Source organism: Rhyacophila brunnea, unplaced genomic scaffold (genome assembly GCF_057557595.1).
Source record: "Rhyacophila brunnea isolate RB1 unplaced genomic scaffold, BYU_Rbru_1.0 scaffold_13, whole genome shotgun sequence".
NCBI lineage: Eukaryota > Metazoa > Arthropoda > Insecta > Trichoptera > Rhyacophilidae > Rhyacophila > Rhyacophila brunnea.
The window spans coordinates 32257112-32275181 of NW_028232785.1; positions in this window are offsets into that span (position 1 = coordinate 32257112).

Consider the following 18070-nt stretch of genomic DNA (forward strand, 5'->3'; position numbering starts at 1 on the left):
CATACTGGAGAAAAACCTTATAAATGCAATGTATGTTCATACAGATGCTCGCAGTTTGGTCATCTTAAATTACATAAAATGACACATACTGGTGAAAAACCTTATAAATGCAATGTATGTTCATACAGATGCTCGCAGCTTGGTCATCTAAAAACACATAAAATGACACATACTGGTGAAAAACCTTATAAATGCAATGTATGTTCATATAGATGCTCGCAACTAAGTAGTCTCAAAACACATAAAATAACACATACTGGTGAAAAACCTTATAAATGCAATGTATGTTCATATAGATTCTCACGAATTGGTAATCTAAAGACACATAAAATGACACATACTGGTGAAAAACCTTATAAATGCAGTGTATGTTCATATATATGCGCGCGTCTTAGTGATCTTAAGAGACATAAAGAGACACATACTGGTGAAAAACCTTATAAATGCAATGTATGTTCATATGGATTCTCACAACTTGGTAATCTAAAGAAACATAAAATGACACATACTGGTGAAAAACCTTATCAATGCAATGCATGTTCATATAGATGCTCGCATTTTAATGATCTTAAGAGACATAAAATGACACATACTGGTGAAAAAACCTAATAAATGAAAAGTATTTTCATTTAGATGCTCGTGACTTGGTCATCTCAAAACACATTAAGTGACACTTGCGTACTGATAAAAAACCTTATGAATGCAATGTATGTATATATAGATGCTTTGTACTTGCTTATATCAAATGACACATACAGGTGAAAAACCTTATAAATGTAAAAGTATGTTCATATAGATGCTCGCAGCTTGGTGATCTTAAGAGACATAAAATTACACATACTGGTGAAAAACCTTATAAATGCAATGTATTTTCATATAGATGCTCCTCATCTAATAATCTTAAGACAGAAATTTATACAAACTGGTGAAAACTTTATCAATGCTCTCTGTGTTCATATAAATGCTCGACATCTAGTTGTCTTAACGACCCATATGCTCAGCGTAGGTCAAAATGGACAAAACCATGATCCTGGTAACTCCTTAAACGTTGCAGATAATCTATTTATATAATTTTGAAGCCTTATTATCCTTTATATTTATTTTAAACATTTGATACTGCATAAAGTATTTTTATTATATAAAATAGGATTCTTTTTAACCTCTCGCTCGAATGTTTTAGAATATAGTCATATTTCAGTACATAATTGTGTAGTTGTGTTAAGATATTTTACATTTATTAATATTTAAACGCATTTATAAAACCATCAGTATAATTTATGTCGATATTATTATAGTGAAATATTTACGATAAAAAAATATATTGATAATCTCAGTGATCCCAAATTTGACAAGAATTAGGCATTTTATTATTCAAAAAATAGGCAAGATTAACACATTTGAAAAAAATTCTAAAGATACTGATTATAAGCTATGTCTTTGACCATTTAAGTGTGATAAACATCGTATGAATAATGATTGCTTTATATTAATTATTGACCTAAGAAAGAGGTAGTATTTTTTTGAAATACACCATTTCTATTGGCATTTCATAGTGGTTAAGCTACAACATACGGCCGTTGCTATCAATTGACAAACGATAAATGAAGTAGGGATTAAGATCATAATAACGCGCGTGTTTGAACATGTACCGTTTTAAAAAAATATTTTTTTTTCGGTTAGGTACATGTTCAAACACTCGCGTAATTGTAAGAACATTAGAAAATAATCAAACCTTTTATTTAAAACCAGTTAGACGCCACTGAAGTCCTGGCACGCGAGCAGCGTCCACCAATGCCAAGGATGTACAGGCACGCACTTGTTTCAGTGCCGAATTTTTTGAATGTAAGTAGGTACTATGTTTTAATTTTATCGTGTAATTTTAAAACAAACACATTCGCAAATGAATAGCAATTGACAGAAACTCGGAATGTTTGTGAATTTTATTATAAGTATGTATTGTAGTCATTGTCAACACAATGTTATGTTATTTTAATCAAACTTGTATTTTTTTACTTAAATAAATTAATAAAAGTATTTTCGCACTAATATTTTCTACATAAAACCTATGTTTTTCCAAGATTGAACGAACACGATATTAATAATAAATCTCTTAAAACACTATAAACTACGCCAGGAGGCCAATCCCCGAATGAAGCATGGCCGAAGTGAGTAGTGGTGAGTAGTCATAACGGGATAGTGTGTTCTCTGACGCGTCCGCGGAAGTGTACTACCCCTTCCTGTGTCCAATAGTGCAACCTAATAATTGCCAAAAATCGGGTGTACATATTATATGATCGCCTTACAGTTTGCATTATATTTTTGTCTATGCCGTCATCTGACGGCATAGACAAAAATAATATGTAGAAAATAATATGTAGCAATCATACTAAAAGTGTATTTTTTACTTATTCCTTTGCAGAATTAACAAAATGTCAATGGCCAATAGGTATCAGATGGAGCTGTTGGTAGAATTCATGGAAAGTAAGTACATAAACGTTTTTCTTCAATTTGGATATATTGTAAACATATCTCGTATACTCGTAAGAAATGTAGCCTACTAAAATTATGCCAATATGTGGAGTTAACACAGTTCGAGACATAACCTGTATCATTATTATGACATAATTTTATTATATGGTTGAAAGTGTTTAATTTGCGACGGCGAATTGTGTAATGACCTCGTTTTTTGAGACTAAAAACCAAACCATATCCTACTGTAACTCAAACCAGTGACACGAACATAATTCGTAGACCCTAAGTGAATGCCCCTCTGGGGGAGTAGTTGGAGACCCAACCATTTTGGTCTGACCTCAATAGCCAAATCTACCACTGGACATATGACAGTTGCCCCTTGACAAAGCTAAACATGATTAAATATGTAAATGAGTCCCACAGTTTGCCTTGCCAGGTCCCATCACCTCTCAAGGTGAACTGTGGAGGAGAAAAATCGGTCACAAACCATGTATATATAGGTAATAAGGTAATGTAATTACAATTTCAAGTAAATTCATGTTAGGTAAAGGGTTAACTAAGATAGATTGAACATAGAGTACGATATAATTGGTAATGTAATTTGTAATATAATAGGTAAATGTAATATAATATTCAATGGGTTGGATAAATAATAAAGCGGGATATATGGACGGGGGTTAATTGTAAGTATATGGTAATTAATGTAATTGAGGTAATATTAATCATTTATAGGATATAACAAAGGGCTACTAGGAAAGTTAAGTTGATCATTCAATATAGGAAAGCGCTGCAACTGTGCCCAATTTATTTCTAATATATATTTTTTTAAATAATGTTATAAAACTAGGTACCATGTAAGAGTATTATTAATGACTAATAACTAATTAGTTAACTCCATTAATTATTTTTCTTAGAATTGACGATTTACACCTCTTGAGTGGAATATTTTTATTGTTTATAAAGAATAATGACCTATTATTAGGTTTGACGATTTATTATAATAATATGCTATCCAGTGTGTTGATATTAATAAGATAGGGTTTTTACTAATTAGGTTTTTTACAGACACTTCAACTATTCATAATTCGTTAGTTGTATTTTTTCTTTTTTGTAAACTCTGACTAGATACGTAGGTAATGGAGTTTTTACCTACTCTATTGTATTGATTTACTATATTTTTTTTTCTTTCACCATATCACGTCCAAACATTGGGGCATAAGGCAAGCACAAATTGGCGCCACTTCCCTCGGTCCATCGCCAACTCCTGCGCCTCCCGCCATGTCAGACCTGCAGCACGTAGGTCGCTTTTGTAGCATCGCTGCAGGGTCAGGGAGGGGCGGCCACGGCGACGGAAGCCTTGAGGCTGTGCTACAAGGGTACGAAGTGCCGCACTCTTTAGCGGCATCCGGAATACATGTCCCAGCCACGTAAATCGTCTCTTCGTGATAACTTCAATCACCGAAGGCTGTTGTGTCTGCTCACGAACTCGGGTGTTTGTAACGCGGTCGTACCAATGTACCCCTAAGATTCGGCGGAGACATCGAATCTCAAAGCTCAAAAGCCGAGACTCTTGAAGCTTAGTTAGATGCCATGTCTCACAGCCATACAGGAGCACAGGTAGCACGCACGCGTTAAACAAACGACATTTGGTCCTCACAGAATACAGCCTTGACCTCCATGTGACTCCAAGTTGGTTGAACGCAGAGCCCGCCACACCCATGCGGATTCCGAGCTCACTAGAAATACCACCATCATCGGCAACCGTGGCACCCAAGTATTTGAATCTGGACACCAGCTCGACGGGCAGACCAGAAACCCGCAGAGGAGTGTCGGCGTCGATGCAAGCAGCACTGCACATGGATTTGGTCTTAGCGGCATTCAGATGAAGACCCACACGCATCGAGTTTGCGGCTAGCCTGTTCACGGTCACCTCCAACATTTCGATCGTCGAGTAAAACACGACTGCGTCGTCTGCATACTCCAAGTCGCACAGTCGTTCTTCGCATAGATCGCTTGTGTCATCATGATATAGGCGTGTCCCACTGTCGGGGCAAACCGTCTTATGCATTATGAAATCCATCATGATGATAAAAAGAAAGGGCGCAAGTACACATCCTTGCTTGACTCCTGACGTGATTTCAAAGAGGTCAGAGGATGTTCCGGCTGCTCTCACGCGACACTCTGTATTGGTGTAGAGAGCACTTATCACGGCGACCAGTTTCCGTGGGACACCATAGCCTAGCATAATTTGCCACAGAGATTCACGATGAGAACTGTCAAATGCCTTTTCATAGTCCACGAAGCAGCAGTCGACAGGTATATTCATCTCTTGGTACTGTTGCAGGAGGCATCGGAGAGTTGAAATATGCTCTGAGCAGGACTTCCCCGGGACAAATCCACTCTGCTGCGCACGCAAAACGTCCAGCATGGGACGAAGATCTTGGCATAAAAACATCAAATGTCCACTTTTTTCCATTTTCATTTTATTGCATTTCTATATTCCCTGTGTATGATTACATACAACTGTGCAAAGATATATTTAAAAAAAAAATCATAAGTCCCTCAAATCTGCTCTCAAAAATATGCCACTTTTCTAAAAACCGCAATAGTCCAGGCATTTTTGTGTGAAAACAGCGAAGGTCCAGTAGTTCTACACTTTTATCACCAGGCGGCGTTAGTAATGTTAGTATACATTCCATACAATTTAGTGTCTAAGCTGTCAAATTATCCTTGATTCGTTTAATTATTGCTTTTTATAACGTTTTCTTATGATTGTTTTTTATATTTTATCATGGATATTACTAGCATAGACATCTGAAACGTCTCGAAAGAGAAAAATTAACAAAACCATGCAACGTTTTTACCAAATAACGGTGACATTCATTATTGTTCAGTTGGATGCAATAAGGAAATTTCTGGGCCCTTCATTATAAAATCTAAAGAGTCCGGTCTCCTTAAAAAGATTTTTTTTAAATGAAATATAGGTTAAAACTTAGGCATTTTTCGGTAAAAATTTGTAGTCTAGTTATAATGTACAAAATAGACCAGGCTAGTAAGGGGGAAGTGCTTTGCGAACATTTCAGTTTCTCTCTAGGCTGTGGTATAGATTCAATGTAGTGAATAAAAATCAAATGCAAGTCACGATTGCATTTAAAACAACATAATATGGTGGATTAGTTCCATTGAAAGGAGCTAAGTAAAAAAATATTTTAAAAATAGCTAAATATTTACAAAACCCAATAATGTATCGTTTAATTTGCTGATAGTGAAGGTGTCAGACGAGGCTTATCGGTTTTCTTTTTTCGTGTTAACTATCAATTCATGGTGGAAATCCATTGTGTTAATGATTTTATTTAATAAAACACATTTTTTTAGTACTTATTCCACTTTTAATAAATAAATATGGATAGGTTTCGTCCACCTTAGAGGAACATTTTCAACTGTTGAAAACAGTTGGCAGAAAAACAGAGGCGGACGAAACCGGTCCAGATTTATTTATTAAAAGTGGAATAAGTAGATACTAAAAAATGTGTTTTATTAAATTAAATCAATAATAATAATATGAAGCTAATTAGTATTAACCCGCAAATGATTAAAACATTTTTTCAAATATTTAATTCTTGATTTTTTAGAAACATTTAAGTCGTTTGTTAATAGGTAAATAATATGCCTAAACCTTATTAAAAGTTGTATTATGATTAAAAATTAACAGAAATATATATTCTTTATTTTATTTAATAAAATTATAGTTTTAATCATACTATTTACATTTCGATCTTTTCAATTTTGCAATAAAAACAACAAATGTCCAAAAATTGTGTAAAAACAGCAAATGTCACACTCATTCTTTTTTAAATATCTATTTAACCGAAATAAATTTAATATTTTTTTTACATTCATATAGTGCATATACAATTTCTCTATAATTTCTCATTGTCAAATTAATAAAAAAAAAATTGACAACCAAGATATTATGTTTTTACCTTCTCCTGAAAAAAAAGTGTTTTGTGACATTTGCTGTTTTTATGCCAAGATCTTCACTTCTAATCCTGTACAGGAGAATCTGCGCCAACACCTTCCCGGGATTCCTCTGTAATTATTACAGTCTTGTGGGTTACCCTTTTTGTGCAGAGTAACAACGGTACCATCTCTCCAGGCTTTGGGGCACTGCTCCCTTTCCCACATCTCGTGCAGAAGGTCACACAAGGATGGCAATACAGCGCTCTATGTATACTAGCGCGCCTATGTACCTATAATATAATCGTCAAAAATGCGTAATATTTGCTACTAATGTGTGATACCAGTGTTCACGTATGTGGGTTAAACATGGAAGGTAAATAAAAAAAATGAGATTAGCGCAACGTGGCATGGAATGTGCATGTTGGGCATAAAATAATAAAATCACAAATTAAATAATGGATACGGAAGCCGACAAGAGTAGTGACACGAACGAAAACGCCGACCTTCAGTTAGTGTTTGTGGCAGAGTATGGTTTAACGACAAAACTATACAAATCTAGCCTTATAGTCAATTCTACTTCTCAATAGCCGTGCGACAACCTCACGACAAAGTACAAACAGGATATATAAGTCCCATGGTTCTAAACTATGGAAGGAGCAGAAATGAAATTGGTCGAAAAAGACCATGAACAGGTAACAAGTAGCGTAATCGTTTAGTAGTAGAAAGTAAATGTATATTGTTAACCTTTTCTTTTGTAAATGTAATAAAAATTTTACGTAAAAGTTTCGCTTCAGAAAATCGAGACTGATCGAGTGTAATTGTAACACTGTGATCACAGGCCTCGAAATGTCACGTCGTATATTTCGACCGCGATCTATTTTAAATATAGATTTCCGGATAATGTCCATTAAACTTAGAAAATAAATTATGAGAAAAAATTTTTACGTAAAATTTGACAAGTACATGCTTGAATAATTTTTATATGAGTAATAAAAATGTATGGAAATTGAAAAAGAAAATTTAACATTTATAAATTTATGTACTGTATAATTATGAGCAACGAATTTTAACACTAATTTTATTGAAACAAGATAGAGGCAAGCTATCATAATAAAAATATTGTAAACGCGTACCTATGTTATGGACGCGTAATTATTAATTATAGACTTTAGTAATACTATAACTCGCTAACTATAATAAATATTATAAAAGTAACTATTAGAAAAACTTGAGACCATGGTATAAATGGGTTTCTGCTCATAAACAATAATAAATCTCAATCGCGTCCTAGGTAAATAATATAATAAAGTATCGCTTCGTAAAACACAAAATAACTCGCGACCTTGAACTTTGAAGAAAATCTGTCTCGGTCAAATACGCGACTCAGCTGTTTTGCGTCGCGAGATAAAAATAGATTAAAGATTGCATTTAAATTACTATGAAAAAGCTATTATGAAAGATTGAATAAATTGGTAGTTGCTCATAATTAACATCTTGTTTAAATCAAACATTTATATACATACGTGTAAATGTTAAGTGTGATATTATAGTATTTTTACGTAATAATATTTACCCGAAAGGTAATTATCGAATGAGAAAGTCTCAGAGGGATCAAACAGTTTTATTAAAACTTAGTAAAATTCTATTGGCCTAAAATAACCTAGAGTGGTGGAAAAGACCAGTGTAACCCTTTCGTTCTGTCGTTTTAAATTTAAAGACTGCCATCCCCTTATCTAGTACACGAATACCTATTCCGATACCTCGTTGGAAAGCTAAAAACTTTCTTCTTCGTTTGAACACGTAAAATTATACAAAATCAACTATTTTGGTTACGTCTTCGTAACTGCGCAATTAAGAAACATGTTCTAGAGGGTGTTAAAAACACCCCAATTGAAACCTAATTTTACAAAAATAAAGTAGAGTAAATTCAACCCGACTAAAGTGGAAGTTATCTCTATTAGAAAGTTGTCAGGAACAGGAGATATACGTAAATTTATGTCATGAGAGAAAGGGATAGATCTTCCTTCCTTTATGGACTGTTTCCTATTAAACCTCTATCCTGAGGGTATAAAAGGTGACGCTTTTTTTCCGTATAATCATTAGTTTTCTACACTATTCACCAGCGATCTTCAACAGAGCAGCAGTCCTCCCTGCAAGTTGCGAGACATGGTTCTCATTAGCATTCGTGAAATCTACGTACAGTAAGACCCCATCGGCGGGCGAAACGTAACGCGAATACCACGTATCTGTCGGTAGTGACGTGTGCCGCGGAGTAATTTTCTTTTTCATTACGCATCGTACGAGGTGACGCAATCGGGATAAATTACGTGATCGAATTTGTTTAATAAAAACAAATTAATAAATTCAGTTTGTAATAATAAATTTTAGAAATTATTTCGGGATTATAAAATAAATTTTTGAAACTTTAGTAAACAATAATTATAAAACAAATTTTAGTAAATAAATTTGTCAATATAAATAAACAATTGTGAACAAGTTTGTAAACATAAACAAACCTTCTGTAAACAAGTTCGTAAATACAAATAAATATTTGTAAACATAAATAAATTTTGTAAACAACAATAAAATAAATTCTATTTTTTTTATAAACCCAATACTATGTGACTAAAGAACAAATTATAATTTTTCTTACGAGAAAACATTTTATGAAATAAAAATATTCAAAGAACATCTGCGTATACATTCCCTGAGTTAGGTGTGACTTTTTGGAAACTTGTGAAAGATTTCACAGAGATTCTATGGCGAACAAATAAATAGTTTACTGACACTTTAATGGGATTTAATTGCGAGAACAATGACAGATAACTTTATTGTGAAGCCGTGAACTAAAACCTGAATAAATTCGGTACCACACCTAACTGAGGTCCATTTACCTGGATCACCCAATGTTAAAACTCCAAATTTTTTTGGGTGCGTTTGTTTGTGCATCGTTAGTGCACGTTTGTGCACGATTTTTTTTCGTTTGTGCACCTATAATAACCGAAAAATTCCAATTTCAAATTGGGTGTTCCAGCTAAACGTTGGGTCACCCAATGTTGAAATTTCAACTTTTTTTGTGTGCATTCGTTTGTGCATCGTTAGTGCACGTTTGTGCACGCGTTTCTTTCGTTTGTGCACGCACATTAAGGGGGTTATTCGCATTTCAATTTGGGTGACCCAGCTAAATGCTGGATACTTGTGTCACTAAACTTAGATTTTTTTCAAAATTTAAATTGTAAACACTAGTGCGTTGGTAGTGAACGTTAGTGCACGATTTTTTTTTGCCTTTTCATCTGTATTCAGCGCGCTTTTTAATTTTAAAGTTTGTATGCAAAACCTGACTGCGTGGGTTTAAAAATATTTTTTTTAGTGAAATCTCTTGTCGCAGAGCTAATGCGCAATTCTGAATACTTTTTTAATTTTTTTCTCATATAGTGCGTGAGATATTTGATATGAAATATTTGATGAACGTAAAGTCGAACCACCCAACAAACTTTTTTAACTTTTTATTAAGTCATCAATTTGTCTATTATTGGCTTACGTTTGTGCACGTTTTTGATTTCGAGATTATATCTTGAGAGATATTATTTTTTTAAATTTAGTGACTTGATACTTGAACCATTAAATATACTTTAAATTTGTTTTGTTAAATGCATACGATTACATATATTTTTTTAACCTTTTAACATGATTTTTCAATTTTTTATCTTTTACATTAAGCTATAAATTTGCTTTTGAATGGCCGTCAAGTTTTAACATCAAACATTTTTTTTCCACACTTTTTAAATGCACGCCTTTGAGTAATTTAATTACATGATTTTTCATGTAATTTGTATTGTTTTCCCATGTAAATTACGTGAAAAATTCGCATTTTTCCATTTTCACTAAGTACCCCGTCAAAATATCCCGAACAAAAACAACCGCATCCGTTTGGAAGATCCAGTCAACAGAGTCTCGCAAAATAGCCAAAACGGTGTATGCCAAGTGTATGCTCTCTAAATATTTCGGTTAATAATAGATTACTTAAAAATAATATTTTTTATACACAAAAGTTTCAAAATTTAAAAAAAATCATTATTAAACTTAAAATTTGTCTTTTTATTTATGATTTTGTTATTTTATTAGCAAAAACGCAGTAAATAATAATTATACGTACCTTTTTTGTTTTTAACTTATGATCCGTAATAAAAAATAAATAAGTTATAATACAATAATTAGGTTGGTATGCATATTTTTGAAAAATGCAATGTATTTTTATGCAACAATATTTTCTTCAAAATATAATATTGGAATGACATTCCGTCAACTAAATGCGCGGAACTTGTAACTCCGTATTGACCAACTTCACAGAAGGAAGAAAAAACTGTTTTAAAATAAAACGGACTGGTTTAGGAAATTTGAAAACCACTTTAAAGTTATAAATGAGTAAATCTGGTCATTTTTACAAAATATTTATTAACAGAATATAGAGGAGTTACATGGTATGCTTTTGTTTTTTTTTTGAGATTTGAGATGGGAGTTACAATGTTTGAATTAAAATTAACAGCACCAAGTCTTACAGTATCTATTAATTGCTTGTCTACATTATGTTGGAAAATTCAATAAAATTGCATAAATAGGGGTAATAAGCATCACATAAATGAACGAAATAATATTTAATTCATTTTAATTTTCGAGTTAGCTTTCAACTGACAGATTATTATAAAATTAGTGATAATCAGCCACCATACTTGTTTTCAAGAACTGAAGGTATTCTTACTTATTTTATTTTATTTCATGCCTTTCTTGATATAGTTGAGGGGAGGCTGCAAAGAATTTTGGTTGCATAATAGTACTTTAATTTATTCGTACAGGGAGCTCTTGCTATTCTTCACTAAAACGCAGTTTGGAATTAATATTTCCATTTATTAGATCCATTATATTGCAGTGCTCGAATATAAATCATTAGTTTTCTTCCTGGTCGTACCTATGGATTTGTAAAATCTAACACTAATATTTTTTTTATTAAAATGATGGCATTTAATATGTCGTCGCCTTAGGATTTGTTTCCCGAATAGACCAAATGTCAATTTTACAGGAGACGAAAAACAAATTTCATTGTCGTATATTTAAATATCAGTAGATGTATCAATCATTCTTTCTACACTGTATGATTGCAACATTATCTAAGAATAGATTCCAAGAATAATATACTGGTATAAATCATTAAATGCACAGAAAATACGTTTTATTTACAAGTACTCACTGTGGATATTCGGGAAATTTTTAGCGCTCTCTCAGAATAATGGATATTCGGGACAAAACAAGGACGTTCGGGATTTAAGACCGTAGCTTATTGCTGCATGGCCCACGGATTACTGAGTGGTCAAAAAGTACGCGCCTCAAATGTTATATTTATTTACACGATAATTGTTAATAATTACTTCTACTATTTAAATACTTAATGATCGTCATCACCGAAGTTCGTATATAATAATAACATGCGGCAATCGCTTTTTCGGTTTTTTTCGGATTAAGTACCTAATAAAATAGTTTTTAAGTAATTAACTATTTTTTTATTGAACGAATAATCCACAAGATTTAAGAATGTACCATTCTAATAATTGAACATACATAATTTTTAAAATCACTTCTGAGAAAATATATTATAACCAATAGAAAAAATATTTTTGAAAAAAGTAAGACACCCGGCAGGAATCGTCCCTGCATCTCCTGGGTTTACGACCCAGTCCACGAAGTATCCACTATGCTACGAGGTGACATACTTATGACGACAAACTTTAACTATTGGCCTTTTAATACCTGCTCATCAGTATTCTTCAAAATTAAGCGACTATCGGAGATCGGTTTTTGTTTATTAAATAAAAGTAGGTATCTACTACTTCAATTACTAACCGACGTCACGGATTTCTCCAATATTTTATGATGGTACTTACTCGTACTTGCTAACAATTTTATATTAATAGTTTTTCCAAAAAAAAAATCTATGTATATATATCTGTATATTATTATATCTATATATTTCTATAATTAACAATTAAACTTATTACAAACCACCAAATAAATATTATATATTTACTTTTGGAATGACAACACAAAATAATAGCATCTATTAATTAATTACCATTGGCTGCTAATATTAGGTAGGTACCAATATCCTAAGAATATAATATTCACCAAATAAATAGTTACTAACATACATATTAAATTAAATTAACTATCAGCGCATTAAAAAATAAATACTAGCATCGCCTTTATTTTCATAGAAATACCTAGATTAAAAGTAAAATAAAGACAAACAATGTTTGATTAATAATTTGAAATAATAATTATTTTTTACGTTATAGTAGTTGCCGGGTCATACTGTAGAATTCATATAACCGTTGGGATTTTGTGTCATTTATCAAAACAAAATGCAGTTATTTAGGTTAAAATACTCACTTCCATAACTTTACTATAAGTTCAGGGCGAACTGGTCATGTATCAGCTATAAATGATCTCTTCAAATTTTATGAATTCACTATTAAAACAATAGTAACTTTAAAAACAATATCAATAAGACGAAATTTGAAAGAGCACTCCGGACGGCCGAAAAATATGACAGTGGGCGTGATTGTTTTAGAGCTAGACAGCGTGAATGTGGGAGCGAGATGCATGGTGTCAGCGCGGTTTGATTGGCTAAAAGTCATATTCGGGAAATAAAAACAGCCAGAGATTTATTTCGACCGAAATTAACTTGGATATTCGGGTACGAATAGTTGCACATTCGGGAGTACACCACGGAGTAATTGTAATTTAACATGGCGTATTCGGGTTTTTTTTTTAAAATATCTCTGTTCCTAGATAAAAATATATTGTTTTTATAAATGATTTCGGTAGAGTTCGATAAAAGAAATTGAACTGCATTAAAATGTCGATTTCGACAAAAATGGATATTCGGGAAACAAATCCTATAGCGACGAGTGACATGGTATGGCTTAGGTTTTTCCTGGCTTCTTTAAACGCAGTTACATAATCAGCATGAACACGTTTTTTTTATTTCTCAACCTCATTTCAATTACAGAGCGAATCGTTCAACCTCAATTTGAGTGTGGTCCTTCTCCTTTTTTTACTGTACATTGGTGCACTGCACGTGGCATTGCAATTTTAGTTTAATAAAGCATTGGTGAGTACTAAATTTTTTAATGGTTTTTTTCCCTGCTCCATCACTATACAGAATGGTGGTTTTATAGTCGTCGTCGTCGTCGTAGAAAGAGGCAGAAGAGGAAGAGTAAATTATTGACATATTACACTGGAAAGCTAATTTGCAGCAAGCCCACTTTCGACTTTAATCAAAACATTGCAAAAACCATCAATCGTTTTTGGTTGCAGAGAGTAAAATTATGAATGGCGAGTTTTGTTTTAAAATATGCGCTGGACACATTAGATTTTGGATATATCAAAACGCATTGTAGGTCTATTGTAAACACATATTTTTCAGTAATTTTGTCAGATTCCTTTTCACATCTGGCGTAGGTATTTTTTCTTTTCTTGCTGAACAAGGTATTTTAGTCCATCTAAATTATTTGATTGACTGAAATAGTTTTCAATTCAGGTATTCAAATTTCTGACTTAAACTTCCATACTATGTTTAAAATGTTTATTTGTCCCTTAAAATGGTCGAAATCAGTGTTTCTAAACCTTTTTACAGCTGCGGATTACTGAAATTATTAGAAACGTATTACGCACCGCTAACGTATAAGGAAAACATATTATATATAATATATTATAATAACGTATGATAGCAGTTAATTTCGTCACGTAAAACAATTAATATATTTTAAGGACAAAAACACAATGCACAAATACTTACAGTTGCACAGGTTTTTATTAAAATTGTATTAATTATTAAAATTAAAAAAAAGACGCCAAAAATCGCGGACCACCAGAAAACTTTCTGAGGACTACTGGTCTAAATTATACATTGGCATCATTAAATGTACAACCAAACCAGGGCTCGAAATAGACGGGAACGCGCCGGAGCGCCGTTCCTGTTCGTGAAATTCTAAAAGATACCGTTCCGGCTCGTGGATTCTTTGAAAATTGCGTTCCGTTTCATGTTATTGAGATAATATTGCATGTAGGTATATAGTTTTTAAAGTTGTAAGAACCGATTCGTGAGAATATGTTATTTATTAACGATTAGTCCTATAAGGTCTATAATATAATATAAGTGTTCGGATTTCAGATGTGCTCCAAATTTGTAATTATTTACTCTTACAAGCAGGGCTGAATTTACAAAAAGGGCTACAGGTCCGGGACCCAAAATTAGTAGGTCTACAGAACCCGAAAAATAATGTGAAATCACAAAAGAACCTTGCAGCGAAGGAATACAAAAATACGAGCTTCTAGAATTTTTAAGATAAGAGCCCAATTCTAAGAAAATTGATGAAAAATAAGTGATTTTGTACAAAATGAGTAGGTACCTTTAACCTTTCCCTTACCATGATAAAAAAATTACGCCCGTTCCCATGCCGTCCACTCAGTGTCCCGATAGAAATTTGGCATTTTAAGGCATTTTAAAAGCTAATTGATTGCTTCAAAAGGTAAAGTATGTTTTTAAATACTGTTTAGTCATCGTTTAACATTTTATTCTGTGTATATTACATGCAATTATCTTATAATCGTGTATAATATCGGACATCGATAAAAGTACGTCATATCTAAGCCACGGCGTGTCTCGGTCTGTTTTAAATGGAACAACCAACATACGCTGCCATTTCACGGAGAGTGGGGGTGGCTAATTCATCCGAAGCGAACGAGGGATGTTATTAGGTAGGATAACATCTGTGTGGACTTGCGTTATCACGTTCACCACATAAAATAATAGTTATAATTTTGCAATATCGATTCCCTATATAATTTTAAAACACTGTGATCTTATTGTATCATGTTATTAAGTATTTTTAAAAATCGTATTTTAAAACACATTAAAATAATATACTTACATAAGAACAATTAATCAAGAAAAATACTCCGATTGATCGTATAGTTTCCACTAAATATATTTTAATATCATGTTTCTTATGCTGAAATAATACACATTAATAAATATAAATAACTACGCTACTTGAACTTATACGCACGTATTAAGTCTATACCTCTAAGACTTTAGATATATCTTACCTACTTTTAGATAATTTCCCTAGTATATAAAAAAAATACTTATAATTTTGCAATATCGATTCCCTGATTATAATCTATAATATAAAAATGAATATTTGTTAGTTTGTTTGTTCGTTTTTTTATGCGCTGCCATACCGTTCATCCGATTGCGATAAAACTTTGTCAACTTATTGCTTGCACTTGCGCGCAGATTATAGACTATATCTTATACATACAAATGAAAGTCTGTCTGACATATGCGTTCCTATACCATTCATCCGATTGCGACGAAATTTTGGTGAATTGATGTGTGCACTACGGGTGCGAGTCATAGACGCTAAATGTAAAAGCAGCTGAAATGGTGGATTGCTTTGAGAGAAAGATCCTTAGGCGGATATACGGACCCATGAATGATGATGGGGAGTGGAGAATTAGGTACAACACGGAACTATACCGCTTATACCAAGATTCAAAACTCTCCAACATCATAAAACTCCAGAGGCTAAACTGGGCAGGCCATGTCCAGCGCATGCCTGAGTCACGGATACCGAAGAAGATCCTCGAAGGAAACCCAGGAGGAAAAAGGCCAGTGGGAAAGCCACGCACACGATGGCGTGATAATGTTACAAAAGATGCCAACCAGATACTAAAAATCAGGAACTGGAAAAGACGTGCGGAGGACCGTTCCGGCTGGAGGATAGCGGTGGAGGAGGCCAGGGCTCGACTTGAGCTGTAGCGTCATCGAAGAAGAAGAAGATGTGTGCACACCCACAAAGGTTTCTGAATTAGAAAAACTATCTTCTTCTTCTTCATTATATCTTCTTTTATTCATATGGTTCCTATACCATTCATCGGATTGCGATGAAACCTTCGCCAGTTGTTGTGGCAACACCCGCAAAGGTTTCTGAATCAGTACAACCATCTTCTTCTTCTTCGTCGTCTTCATTCTATATTCTTTTATTCTTATGATTCCTATACCATTCGTCCGATTGCAATGAAACTTGCGTCAGTTGTTGTGCCGACACCTGCGAATGTTTCTGAATTAGTACAACAATTTTCTTCAACCTTTTTTTCTATTCTATCTTCTTCTATTCGTATGCGTTCTTATACCATTCATCCGATTGCGATGAAATTTTGATCAGTTGTTGTGCGCATGCCCGCGAAGATTACTGAATTAGAAAAACCATCTTCTTCGTTATATCTTCTTTTATTCGCATGGTTCCCATACCATTCATCGGATTGCGATGAAACCTTCGTCAGTTGTTGTGGTAACACCTGCAAAGGTTTATGATTTAGTACAACTATTTTCTTCCTCTTCTATTCATATGCGTTCTTATACCATTCATCCGAATGCGATGAAATTTTGATCAGTTGTTGTGCGCATGCCCGCGAAGATCTCTGAACTAGAAAAATCATCTTCTTCTTCTTCATCATATCTTCTTTTATTCATATGGTTCCTATACCATTCATCCGATTGCGATAAAACCTTCGTTAGTTGTTGTGTTAACACCTGAAAAGGTTTCTTAATTAGAACAACCATTTTCTTTTTCTTCTTCATTCTATCTTCATTTATTTTATATAGTTCATATACCATTCATCCGATTGCGATTAAATTTTGGTGAGTTGTTGTGTGCACACCCGCAAAGGTTTCTGAATTAGAAAAACTATCTCTTCTTCTTCATTATATCTTCTTTTATTCATATGGTTCCTATACCATTCATCGGATTGCGATGAAACCTTCGTCAGTTGTTGTGCTAACACACGCAAAGGTTTCTGAATTAGTACAACCATCTTCTTCTTCTTCATCGTCTTTATTCTATATCCTTTTATTCGTATGATTCCTATACCATTCGTCCGATTGGAATGAAACTTTCGTCAATTGTTGTGCCCACACCTACAAAGGTTTCTGAATTAGTACAACAATATTTTTCCTCTTCTTCTATTCGTATGCGTACCTATTCCATTCATCCGATTTTAATAAAACTTTCGTCAGTAATTGTGCCAACACCCGCGAAGGTTTCTAAATTAGTACAATTATCTTCTTCTTCTTCTTCTTCTATTCGTATGCGTTCTTATAACATTCATCAGATTGCGATGAAATTTTTCTCAGTTGTTGTTCGCACACCTGGGATGGTTAGTATTATATAAAATACAAAGTTTGTTGTTTGTTTGTTCCATCCAATTTTGAATTTTTTACTACATATTAATACTATTAATAACGTTTGCATATTTTGGATTCGATTTTAATTTACAGTTCTTTTGTTTGACCTTTACTCCTATTAGAATTACTTTCATATTGTATTACACAGATATTTTAATATTAAAAAGATAATTTCATTATTATTTTTTAAATATCTAAGGTAAATGTATCCACTAAGCGACCCTGTGCGAAGCCGGGTATCTCACCTATAATATAATTTCAAAACACGTTAAATATTTATATAAGAATAATTAAAAACAAAAATAATTCAATCTTATAGTTTCCACTAAAATT